Below are 13,841 nucleotides of genomic sequence, written 5' to 3'. Positions count from 1 at the left end.
GTGATCAAAACAAGTTGAAGTGATGTCACATTGTCTACATATTTATAAATCAAATATATCCATATTTACAGCAGATATTTAGGAGTTCCAGCAGGTTTTCTTCACCAGGTTAGCTCTTTCAAATTCTCTTTTGTTTTTTAAAAAGAACCATTGACTACTTAGACTTTATTTTCACAGCATATCAGCTCTGTTGGTTTAGACTATGGTGAATGCGGAAGGTCAAAATTGTATGAGCAGTCGTTCTGCAAGCTGTGATGGGTGTTTACAAGCTTGGGTCATATTTTTTTGTTGTTTAGACCCTGTGTGATCATGTCGCCGCTTCTCTTAGTTGCCTTCTTCTGACCTATTTTAAGGGTTGTCGGCGCACTCAGCAATTACTTTGGTGAGTACAATGTTATTATAACCAATAAAACTGTTGGCCAGAGCTACGAAAATAACACCCTCGCTGTAAATTTAAACTTAAATGTAACCACCTTTCATCAGCAAAGCTGAAAAAACTGTGAGAGGTTTAGGTATTTTTAAAGAGTTTGGAATAAAAAAAAATCCTATACAAAGATATAAATATAACAAACAGCCATAAACAGCCATATACTGTATATGTTGTTATTCCCATCTACAATAACAGAACCATCGACTGTGAACTATTCACATTATTTAGCCAAATGCCCAGCAGATGACCTCTGGTAGCTGGAGCAGATGTGTGCATCCAGTAAGGAGATATACTGTATTAGAGCTGAAGTTAGAGTGGTTACCATGGAGACAGGCCGTGGTTATCCCCACCTTTCTCTGTCACAGAGGCTTGCCAAGGCCAAAAGAGGGAAAGGGTTATCTCGTTCCTTTTCAACTTTATCTCTTCAACCATATTGTGCCTCCAATCCAATCCCCTGTCTTCTGCAGTCTGTGGCCTCACTATTTCTTCCTTTTTTTATGACAGGTAGAAAGAGATATTACCCTCTGTTCTCCACCTGGGGGAATTTTGAAGAGGAGTCATCCATTTTTTTTAGCAGGTGATTCTGTTCCTGCCTTACTTAGAAAACAGCACATTGATTAAAATCTGACCTTAGAAAATAAATTAAACAACGGAATGTACACATAATTACAAACTGGCCTGTGGACAGCAAAGGCTTGCACACACCAGTATTCATGGACAGCAGTGCAGCTTGCATTCTTGGTATGGACCCAAATGGATCATTTTATACACAAAATGTGTGCTATTAAAGCATACCTGAGGGAAAGAGAGGGCTGAATGTCCACCCTGCATTCACATCCAACAAGAGACAGAAACTTGGAAACCGTGACTGCTTTCAAAGGAAGTAAGAAATTGAATGTGGAAGACAGCAAGGCTTTAATAATTAATTCGGCAGAGTTTTGGTCCTGGGAGGCCAGAGGAAAATATATTGATGTTTAAAAAATGCTAATTAAAGAAAGGCAGCACACTTTGGTTTGGAAGGCATCCGTCTGCCCAGGCAGTTTGAAATCTCACTGCTGCCTGGGCTAATGGTGCTAGTAATGCCTTTGGGGAAACATGGCATGAAACACAGAGGCGGGCGCTAATGAGTCTTGCGGACCTCTCCGGCACACAGGATGAATGAGAGTGATGAAAAGAAGATGCTGAAAGGGAAGAAGGAGCCACACTTGGTGGAAAATGTCTCGTATTCCTTTTATATTTCACGGCAAATGAGAGAAGCGGTATCCCTCGGTGGGTAAAACTGGATTCACACGCGCCCCGTAGACAATCTGCTGGCAGCTAATATCGAGTCAAACAGCAAAAGGGATGCACATACAACACACAGTGAGCAACACAGTTACACTGCGTGTTTCACACGGCACAAAAAAAAGGCTAGAGTAAGTGATGGGAAAGAACACATTTACATAGAAACAATCTCGCTTGTGCGCACGCTTTCATTTCATTTCAAGTGTTTGGTCAATTACCTCAAAAACATCCTCCTGCCCAAGAAAGAGAAGAGGTCTCCAGCCATGCTCATGTGGCTGTACTTAGGCTCAGCTGTGCTGTGTGGGATAAATACTAATTTCAGTATGCTCACAATGACAATACTGATATGTTGATATTTAGCAGATATAATGTTTACCATGTTAATCTTAAAGTACAGCTTTGGTTGATGGTGCTCGCTGAAAAGTTAAGGGATCTGCAAAGTTCTTACATTTTACTCTGAGGGTGGGGACATGAATGTGAGTACCAAATCTTATGGCAGTCCATTGAATAGGTCTTGAGGTATTTCACTTAAACCCACAAATGTTGACCTCATGGTGGTCTGATTCTCAATAGGCGCCATCATAGAGCTACTACAGTTGGACAACAAAGAAACTACCCTTAATGGTCCGACATTGTTATCTGACTCTGAAGAGGCTTCTATGTTATGTACCTACCTATTGTGTCTAGGCAGTGAGACATCGTTGACTTTGGTTATTATAGTAATAATCCGAATGGTGCCTGCTTTTATAAACACAAACATACAGCTGCTCTGTTTCTCAAGGAGAAGAAGTCAATGTCCCCATAAAAATCTACAATTTAATACTATCCCTACAGTGACCTTAGACAAGCTATCGAAGTGGGGCATACCAGAAGTGTTTGAGAACCTGTGAGCTAGACAAATGCAATTATTTAGTTAACTTAAGTTTGAGAGCAGGGCCACACCTCTGATCATAAGTCAATATACTTATACATGACCTTCTCTTATGGTCCTGTTTGCCTCAGTTTCCTCGATCCACCCTCCGTCCCCTTCACTGCATCCATTCACTTTTCTATCTCACCCCTATCCACATCACTTCATCCTCCCTTCCCTCCCTTCCCTCCCCTCATCCTTTCCGATTCAATCCAGTGCATTTTTCTCCTATGTCTCATTTTAGGTATCGCCTGGGGGTCTGTTAGCAGCTTGGGTGGAAACACACCTGAGACTGAACCCCCACTATGAATCTTCCACTGCCTGGCTTTCAGCACGTTCTTCCAGATCAGCCTAACCGACGACATCCCTCCTCCACGTTCTCCCCTCCACAAAACTGTAAATGAAATATTGTTGTGGCAGGGTCCTTGTTAGGGAACAGTAAGGGAAATAAGGTATTAGGATTCATCAATTAAAAGCCATGAATATCTAATCCATCTCGTAGTTCTATAATTACTTCTCAGTGAAAATTTTCACCTGCTGGTAGTGCTCAATCCCAGGTTAGGGATCACCAAAGTCATCATGATTTACCTTCTGGGAACCATGAATGTCTGGACTAAACCTCATGGCAATCCATCCAGTAATAATCAAGATATTCCACTAAAAAACAAAAGTGTAAATGTCACAGTGGCGGTCACGATCACCAGTGTCATCAGGATTCATCCCCATGACCGCCTTCATAAGATACGTCTGATAATTCAGTCCAGACCAAAATGATTGCCATCCCAAGTGGCTAAAAAAAAACCCACAATTACACAGAAACAACACACACACTTTAATTTGCGTCCGTTTCATATAAAAGGTCGGTCAATTTATGCTGTATCTAATCTGTGCACTCTGTCAAACATCCCTACACTTAGGCATTTCCCATGATAAACGAAGAATAACTAATAAATGACAGTCATTAAGTATTCATGTCCAGGCTTGTATGCTTTCTTGACATTTGCCTACAGCAAATTATGTGCAGTGAACAAACAGAAACAAATGAACCATCTCTGTATATATATGGTTTCTTTTGTATCATGTACGCGTGAGATGTAAACAGAACAGCGTGCAGCTTATTCTTCAACATGAAAAGAATCTATTCCTGTAGGTAGTGTTTACTCAGCTCTCTCAGGGGGTTATTCAAATGATTTTCACATGTAGGTTTGTTTGATCTCGTGAAGTAAAGTGGATTTTGTTGCTCTTCCAAACAATATCGTCCTATCATGTACAGCTGATAACATCACTCTCATTCGAACTCAGGTGGAGAATATGAAGAGCCTTTCACATGTACCCCCCAACCCACCCACTAACTTAACTCAATCAAAGCCACAGTTAGATTGGGGGTAATAACATTTAATGCATTTCAAGAGGCTCTGCTGGAATAATCCTTATTGCATGCTGCCTCATTAGACGTCCTACACAGCTTGATAAAACACAAGTGTCTTATATCTCATACAGTATTCTATTTCTGTCCCATAAGAGATAGCAATCTGAGGACGGAGGAGAGATATCGCCTTTGTAGTGGCAGATCGTCAGAAAGATGAGATCTAATCTTTCTCTCTCTCTCTCTCTCTGTCGAGGACAGATAGGACTGATACACTATATCGCACATGCAAGGTCTCACCGAGCTCCTTTTCAAAATATGCGATGCACGTAGATGATAAAGTTGAAAGCGAGTGTATCAGAGGAGATATCTCATAACCAGGAAATAACGCACATAACTGGATAAAGATTGGAGTTTGATTAGACACAGAGAGTGTTTTATTGATCTCTGTTGCTTCCATCAGATCTGATAAGATCGTTAATTCAAAGCATCCCATTAAATGATATAACCTTGCTGCCTAGTGTGAAAATGCACACTTGTGCCTCAGCGTGTAATCGTCCATTAATTCAAGATGTTTTACCAGTGGTGAAATGTAACTAAGTGCAATTACTTCAGTAAGGTTCTTAAAGTGTGTCTGATTTAGGGGTCGTCTATTTGCATAATACAGCAGGAATTGCATGTAATATGTATAATAATGTTTTCATTAGCGTATTATCACCTGAAAATAAGAATCATGATGTTTTTGTTACCTTACAATGAGCCTTGTATATATACAGTCACCACAGGTCCTCTTCAGCTGAGTCCGCCATGTTGAACCTGCATGTTTCTACAGTAGCCCAGAGAAGACAAACTAAACACTGGCTGTGTATAGGGCCTTTTGCAGTTTTTGGCGTTTCGTGTCTGCTGTAGTTTCTCCTACATGCTTAGAGCACAAGGTTGAGGTGAGGTAACTGCAATAAAAAAAAACCCTACACAATGGTCCTTTAAGTGCAGTTTCGAGTATTTCCACTCCATTTCAGAGGAAAATACTGCACTTTCAACTGCAATGAAAAACATTGTCAGCTTCATAAACACAATGCGTTGTTCAATGAAAAAGAGTCATATTTGCTTATGAAAAGTAAAAAGAAAAGGGTTGTTGGCATTTTATCACAACAAAATCTAATGTCTAAACAAAAAGTAATGGATGTATTACATTTTTATAGTTAACAAAAAGTAAACTGATGTGACAGATGGACTAAAGCATACATAAACTAATTGATGTTTTAATACAAAATCAACAACCTGCATGTGCCTGTGATTATAGATTAATTAAACATCTGTAAAAGGTAAGTTAATATTTAGGCAATGTTATCAAAGACTGTTAATCATGGTAAGTGGTACGTAACAAAAATTGTGACAGCTATTGCCTTAGGATGCTTAGATATAGAGATTAAAAATGCATCTATGAAGAAATTAAGAAAATCTAGTATTTAATTTGACTAAAATTACCATACAGTTTTGTGAAAAGTTATTAAATTAACAGGAATTTTCTAAAAGCATTTACAGTTTTAGGTCTCCCAGACAGACATGTTTGAATAGGATTGAGATTGTTGCAGATTAAACAGCCCAACAGTCAATATACAGTCATTGAAATCATCACATTGAACAATTGCAATAAAAACTCTTACGCATTCATGCATGAGTGATAATATTCCTATAATGTATTTAACCCTTTGGAAGGAGCCATTCAGCACCGGTACTTTTATTCTTGTTACCTTGTGTACATTTTTCTTATAGTACATGTATACTTTCGGTAAGATTCTGAATGCAGGACATTTACAAGCACAAGTTTGCAAGTACTTTTACATTATTGTATTACTACATTTACTGAAGTGAAGGATGTGAATATGTCTTCCACCCCTGTGCATTACAGCAAAACACCGGCACACACACATCACAGTAAGACTGGGCTTGGGGAGGTTAACAGTTAACATTCCCAGGCGCTCACCTACAGTAACAATCGACTCCAGAGGTCATTAGCATTCACTGCATCGCCTGGCTTCCCCTCGCCATCGGTCCCACTTCATCAGTTAAACAGCAAGCTTCTAACCCTGGCTTTGTTTGGTGGGAGAGTCCATGTCTGATAAGGGCCCCCATGATATGGCTGACATCATTAATCACCAGCACTGTGGGAGGACAAGGCGGGCAGGTTGAGTGCAGCAAGTACTGCCATCTCTCCCTGTGGATCCTTTTTAACGGTACCATGCTCCTAATTAATAGAGCTGCCCCTCTCTCTTCGCAAATATACATCAAAATGCATGCAGAGAGAGAGGTAAATAATGGCAGACGGACAGGGAGTTTAGGATTACTGCTCACTGTCAGAGAAGTAAAGAAAGAGAGAGAGTGATGGAGTGAATCAGGGAGGACTGTGGCTGTGCTTATACTCAATATGAGAGATAAAGCTAGAGAGGACGAGAGGAGGAGGCGAGCCTCGGTGGATGGAAAACTGATATTGCCAAGTAGTTGAAAGGTGTAACCGCAAATGTCAGCACCATCGATAACAGCACCTTGTTGGTGACCATTTTTCGTCTTCACATTAAGCGCCCAGGAGGGCAGTAAAAACCGATGAAGTGGGGTGAGATGAGACATGGGGCCAAAGCTTTAATTTTACTGCTCATGCACGCTGCTGGAACCAACTTTTAATTGCCTGTTACAGATGACGGATAGAAAAAAGTGGGGCAGGGTGTATTTACGCACACAGCTTTGTCAGGAGACAGCCTTCTGGTTTGTCACTGCGTGAGCGAGCACGAAGAAACAAAACAGTGCATAGTGATAAAAATAGAGGTGAATTTTCTGCTCTTGGTTACAATCATAATTGTGTTACTTTTCCTGAATGAATGAATGTTTGAGTGAGTGTATTTGCATAGTGATAAAACACAGGAGATGAGATTAAAAAAAAAGAAAAGGTTCAAAACACAAAGACAAGAAATTCAAATTGCTTGTGTGTGCAGGTGAGAGGTGTTATATAACGTATCTCCTCTCTAGGTAAATACATAAACAAAACACTGACTAGAAAACATGAGAATGTGTTTCCGAATGCAGGAAATTGTGTTTCCCACTTCAGCACTTTTACTCCTGAGACTTAAAGCTTCTTATCTCCATACTAATGTCCCTGCTTTACTCATAACCGCTCCTGTCACTGCTCAAATTAAGGGCACTTAGTCATTACCCACACCTGAGGAAAGAAATAAATATAAAAAGCTCGTTCTCAAAAGATGCTCAAGTCAGAACAAAATGAACCTCCCTCATTAATTACTACAAGCTGCCAGGTACACACTGTTCCACTATTTTAGTTTTTCTCTTGAGTAAAGCACCTCAGGGATTCTGTCCCAGTCTGAATATTATTGACAACAACACCAGAATTTGAATCGAATAAAATATCAGTCAACATCATTCACACGGTAATACCGAGTCCCCTCAGGCATTTGCAATTGTACAGTCACAATAATCAGCGCAAGTTCAACCAATCACTGGCAGCAATTTAGCAAAATGACTGCAATTTCTTTTTCGGCAGTGAAAGTAGTCAGCAGAGCTGTTCTTGTAATTGGGGCAAGTCACAGCCTGTTCTTATACACAACCATATGTGAGGAAAGGGAGTTGTAGTTTTATAAACTAAAAATGTGTAAGACTAAAAAGTGCACTATAAATTTAACCTGCATCTTTTTTGAAAGGATGTACTATTGACTCCTGTCCAACTGCAACAGACTCATCCAGCAGCAAAGAGTCCAGCTAAGTCTATGTCCTTTAGCCTTTTAGTAAGATATACTCTTGTCCAGTGGTGTCTTGCTGGGTCAATCACTACTTTTTTCTTCGTAGCTTCCTCCCAAAGTCTCCCTTGGTCTTTTCTCCTCTGTCATTATGTCCATAGAGGCTGCTGAGCCCAGCTACATTGCTTGTTTGCCCAGCTCCAGTTCTGGCACGACACAAACTCCACTTCCCATCACCTGCACCCCGGGCCTGAAAACCTCCTTTCTGGTGGTCCAAAATGCCTGTCGTATAAACACTAACACCCCCCAGTGTTCTGCTCACTGTTCGGTCATAAGTACGTAAGTACTGGGACGATTCGCTTTTCTCTCTGTCAAATTCTTTTGCGATTTTTTGGGTGCTGATTCGATTTAAATTGCCAATCTTCAATATTGCTGATTTTTGTGATTTTTTTGTTTGCTTTTTTAACACCAAACCATGTGAAAGAGTTGAATGACGATGATGTCTACATCAGGAGTCATATTTCCCAAAAAATGTACATTACATGTGAGTCAGTTTTTAAGATTTATTTAGGAGTAATATATTTGAACTTACACTTTCTTTTCAAAAACCTAGACTGCATATAAAAGAGGTAAAAAAAAAAAAGTAGACTTTCTGATTTAAACTGCTACATTTACATTTACATGTTTTACACAACACAAATAGTTAACTTTATTAACATACTGCACAATAAAGTGAACTTAAATAAATGTACAATATTTTTCTCATGTATTTATTTAGCTTATTTAGCTGTCAGTGGATGTACAATGCTGCTTTGAGTGTCTGCTGGCTTGCTGCTGCAGATCGTTTGGCTGTTAGCTCTGGTGTCTCGCCAGGTGGGCAGTATCGTTTATCGTGTTTCCGCAGTAAATGGCGTGTGCATTACGGAATTTACAAATAGCTTTCGACATGTCCAGTTCTGCTTTTCCCTTCAAAGCAAGAAATCCAAAATGTGCTAGTGGAGGTTTTATTTCCGCATTTTTGCAAGTTGTCCGACATTCTCCGTTCACGTTACTAGTTAGTTGAAATAAAACATTTCACCCTAAATAAACTAAAATGAAGCATTTAAATTCGGGGGAAAGAAAATCGATTTAAAACAAAAAATCCTGATACTTATGTGAATCGTTTTTTTCTCCCACCCCTGGTAAGTACGGTTAGACATAGTATAGGAACAGGTGTACGTGGCGCAGAGTGGGATAGAGACTCATGGTAGGTGAACCCTGGTTATAAGTTGGTCTAACATCAAAATGATTTAAATCTGTCTTTTTATGGTAGAAAAGCTTCTCAATGTTGCTTTAATTCTGAATGTTATTAAATCCATTGGAATGTATTGCTGTAAATTTTTAAATTTTTAAAAGCTGGTGTGACCAGGGCTTTAAAAAAAATGATTTTGCTGTGTGTTTAAAATTATTTTCAGCTAATATATAAAATGAGAACATGTTTTATTAAGTAGACTTTGTAACCCAACCTTGGATATCTCTTGCAGTTTATTCCCTCGTGAACAAAGACTCTAAACAGATTTTTTTTTCTTTTTATTTTATGCTCCTAACTGCCTTAATTAGCTGCTGTGGAAAGTTCACCTCTCTCTCACAAGAAAACCTGCACTCTCGAGGATTAGGAAAGGTTAGGACTGGTGAGTAAAGTGGTCAACTTCTGTGTGTGCGTGTGTACGTAGAGAGATTAAAGGAGACATTGATGGAACGATTCTTTTCTGTTGGTAAGCACGCAGAGAGAAAACAGGCAGCGGGATGCTTGACACCTGAAACCCCTGCACTGGGCCTAGCCATGGGAGGGCCCTGCGTCGAGTGTGAGTAATTACATGTGAGTACTCTGCTGCCCTGTGGCTTCTAAGAACCCTCTTCGTAATGATCTCCACTGATAAAGTCACACACATACACAAACACACACACACCAAAACCACATTAATATTGTTTCAATCAGTCTCTGCTAATTATGGGAATCAAGAATCGATTCGTCTGCTGTAGGATCCTCGTTGCTTGGTCTCATGTTTTCATGAATGGAACGAGTTTTTGTGGGTTTAATAGCTGCAATAGTCACAATACACACAGTGGAGTTATTAGGTCATTAATCTTCTGTAATTCTGAGCGAACAATCTCAAACACATGATATTCTATTTCTGACTTCTTCTGCGAATGAGAACAGGATGTGGCGCGATTCTTGTCCTCCCATATTGGGCGATCAGATTTGCTGAAACGAACAGACGAAAGCACACGTCTCGGTTACACTTAAACAATTGAGGCGAGCTTTCCCCCTCTAATCCATAATGAGATTCCTGGCGGTTTTACAATTGATACTGCATGATGAACTTTAATGAGATGCTTTTGAAAAGATGAGGCCAAATCAGCACTTTTGCTTGGATTACAGTCGGCGGCATGGAGGAAGAAGAGGGAGGAGGGAAAAAGAATCTTTTGCCAAGTGAGGGGAAAGCAGTATTGATCCATATGCATTGTCTCGTTAATTTTGCCAGAGGTGTGGATTCCTCGTGATCAATATTTAGTGACTGCATCTTTATTCTTCTGTGTAACCTATTACTGTCGGTGAAATGCGAGGCCCGCACCACAATTAGAGCTCTGGAGCAGGCAAGGCCAATCAATAGCATAGATGTATGATGTGTACAGCAGGAAGTAATAACTAGTCAAAGGTACAGAGTGTATTTTCCTCAAGGCTAAAGGCTAACCTGGGTGAATGACTCCACCTTAGTCAATAGCCACCATGGCTCCCCAAAGTGTGGACTTAATAAGAAGGGGGTCCTCAAGGCTTTACTCAACAGGGCTTCAGGCTCCAGGGTCATATTAATTTATCTCCTGCTGTTATGTGTGTAATAATCTGCTGACTTATTTGACTTTTGTATGATGCACCATACTTACAAGGGAGGTTATGCAAACTCCCAGGGTGGCTGAGGAGAAATATACAAAGGCCTTTAAGGACGACAAAATCCACTCTAAATTTAGAAATCCCTAAAAAACTACAAGGGCACTCAGAGAGTGCAGACGTCCCCCGAGACCAACAGTCCAGTCTTCTCTTATATGCAAATCTGCAAGTACAACCACTATGTCTGTATTACAAGTGACCTATCTCACAATGATAACGACATCTGAAAACAAGCGTTTTATTACTGTGTGTCAGAGCTAGCTAACCGCTCTGCAAAACATTGGATGTTTCTTTATTCTTTACCCCTAAAATACTCTACATGCGGAATGGTTCTGCCATGGCGAGGGAACCGATACGTTTCAATTTTAGTCAATGTGTCAGCTCACACAGTCTCCGGTCCTGCCTCCGGTCGTAATGGGTGGGGCCGACCTGAAGTCATCAGGTCAGAGGTTTTCAGGTGTCTTTTCACCCCGTCGACACCATGGATGAGAAGAAGTTGATTCTGGAGGTCCAAAATCAACCTAACATTTATGAGACCTCACCAGAAAAAGGATGCAGCGTGGAATGCCATTGCAGGAGTCAAAGAGACTACAACCGGCAATATCACGCGATTATGCATGAATTCGCAAGATCTCGTGTGTTCTTGCGACGCTCGGTGGCCATGGGAGACGCACCAGTGCGCATCACAAACGAATTATGCGGCGGAGTACGCTGTCGTTCCAGAGCAGAGCCACGTCGCAGCCGTTCCGCATGCAGTGTATTTTAGGTGTTACTCTATACTCAGTTCTTAGAAACCCAACCTGGGACCCAAGCCAGCCTACAGTAAGTCCATGTTACATTCAGTCTAAACTGTCAAGTGCAGGGGAAAATGTAAGAATGTATTGCTTTTTGAGCTCTCCACATTCCACCCGCAAACGTTGGCACATTTAGTTTGGATTAATTGCTCAGATATTTCTTTTTTGCATGTTCACATATCTGTAATTATGGCTAATATCAGATTCCAGTGTCAACTGGTCATTTTTTCAACCCAGTTTAGGTGAAACTGTACCAACTTCTGTACTTTGAAAGCTATGATGACTGCGTTCCCATGGAAATTGTGCTGGGTCGCTCCTTCCAGTGGTGGGTATAGCAGTTTGTGAGATGTATTTTCCTTGATAAACAGAACAACCTTTTCTGCTATCCCTCCTGCTGCTGCTCCTCTTGGGGGACCACTCAAACACTGCCAGAGTATTTCTGGGCAGAGCGGATTGCTGGGTATCCATGGGGTGGGCTGCCTTGCTGAACACACTGAGTACTCCTCCGCCTCGGTGTGTGTCGGCAGCAGCGCTGGCAGATCTGCCAGGCTGTCCAGCAGTTCGTTTTTCCAAGCTTGATCTTTGTGAAGGGGTGACCTAGTGGCAAACTGGTGGTAGCCCATCCACAGCAGGGAGCAATTCTGGAGGAGGGGTGATCATGAGCAGCAGCAGGCTGGGCAGGAGACAGCTGGAAATCTCCAAATGACTTGTTTGGTCTAAAACCCCCAAAACGCTCAATTTAAGATCACATAAAATAGATAAAAGCAGCAAATTCTCACATTCTGTGAAGTAAGAAGCAGATGCTGGTAGACTGTGTGCGCACCTGTGCACCTGCTACAGCACAAAGGTTACACCAGATTTTGGGTTCCCCCATCTGCCAAATCCCACTTCAACCACTGCATAGTACGTCACACTCAGCACACATTGATACTACTTAAGTCAGCGTTTATCATGTGCAGTGAAGGAGATTATAATGAGGACTAGGAGAGAGAGAGACAAACTGGTCTTGACTTTTGGATTGAGTCTGTAAAATGTATGAAAATCTATGCATTGTTTCTCCTTTGGGAAGGTTTTCCTCTATTCTATGTAGGACCTATAGATAGTCTACAACCAATGCTCCAGTTATCCTGTTCTGGAGAGTATATGTGGAATATATGTTGCAGGTGATAATCTCGCTAAGAGCAACCAATGAGGATTTTAAAAAATGCCGATGGTATGATGAAGAATGATGACATGCAGTGATTAAACCAGTGGCATCATGGTTTGCTACGGGATGATGTAAATGTTTCCATGTCATCGGCGTTGCCGAGCCCAGCACTGATGACTGGGCTGCAGCTGCAGAGTGAGATGACATCGCTGCATAGCTCAAAGCTTCCTCGCTGTATTTTCATATCAGCAGTACAGTGGCTGTTAGCATATTAGGCTGTCCTTTTCTGTCAGTCCCTGCCATGGTTTACAAGTAAATGGAATAACAATAAATCACTGCTAAATCACACAGCAGAACTAAGATTATGTTTAGAATAATGACATGGCTATAAATCTTCCATGCTGCTGACTGGACTAGACAAAAACACAAGTTTATTCTGGGGTTTGTAATATAATTTCCAATTCAGATTAGCCTGACGTTGATGGATTGTATCATCATTCTCTAAAAAATGCAAACTGACTTTTTGTGTTGACAGGCTGACAATTTGACATTAGTTTATTGTGTGGGTGGGCCGCTCTGCCAATAGTTTGGGGGGAATAAAAATCAAATCAAGTCGATTGGCAGATTGAGGGAGAAAAAAAGTTTGGTGGACAAACTTTGCTCTGCTCGTTGTCCATTTAACATGTCACCACATAGTATTATGCATCCCATTCACTGTGTTGTAGAACAAAAAAGAGATTATAGATATCGGTGAAGTGTGTGTCTAACAGCATCCTGCCTTTCTCTTTCTAAGTGCAGAGGCACTTACTGAAGAACAGTGATGGCTGTTGGTCATTTGTGTATGGATTTCATTGCCACGTTTGAGAAGCTGAGGCTCTCAGGTATTCACTGCAGCATGAAAAGCAATAAATAGCAGAGCTATCTCACTGTTAAAGTCCACTTACCTCCTGAGGGCCCAGCGCTCTATATGTAAATGAGAGTGCCTTGTAACAAGTATGCAGACACACTCGCACACACGCATGTGTAGGTATTCTCTCTATTTCCTCTGTACTTTAAGACACACAAGCCTTCACGTGCACATACACACATTCGCCAAGTGATTCTAACTCCCCCAGATGAAAACAAATACTCACTGAAGTCCTTTCCACTAGCAGGTTTGGACGCGAGGTGACTGCGTCCTCCTCCATCATTCAAGTGTGATGCCTCTGTTTTCCTCTTGTTTTCTTTTCTTTTCC

The 13,841-nt window shown here is 41.0% G+C and overlaps 1 long non-coding RNA gene across 1 annotated transcript in view; it reads right to left on the bottom strand.

The window, feature by feature from the left end:
• Window positions 1-13,841, bottom strand: part of LOC113746945 (uncharacterized) — an 82,986-nt gene that overhangs the window by 22,720 nt on the left and 46,425 nt on the right. The gene's annotated exons all lie outside the window — the stretch shown is intronic.

Source organism: Larimichthys crocea, chromosome XI, assembly GCF_000972845.2.
Source record: "Larimichthys crocea isolate SSNF chromosome XI, L_crocea_2.0, whole genome shotgun sequence".
NCBI classification, from domain to species: Eukaryota; Metazoa; Chordata; class Actinopteri; family Sciaenidae; genus Larimichthys; species Larimichthys crocea.
This window is presented reverse-complemented; position numbering and strand designations above follow the sequence as displayed.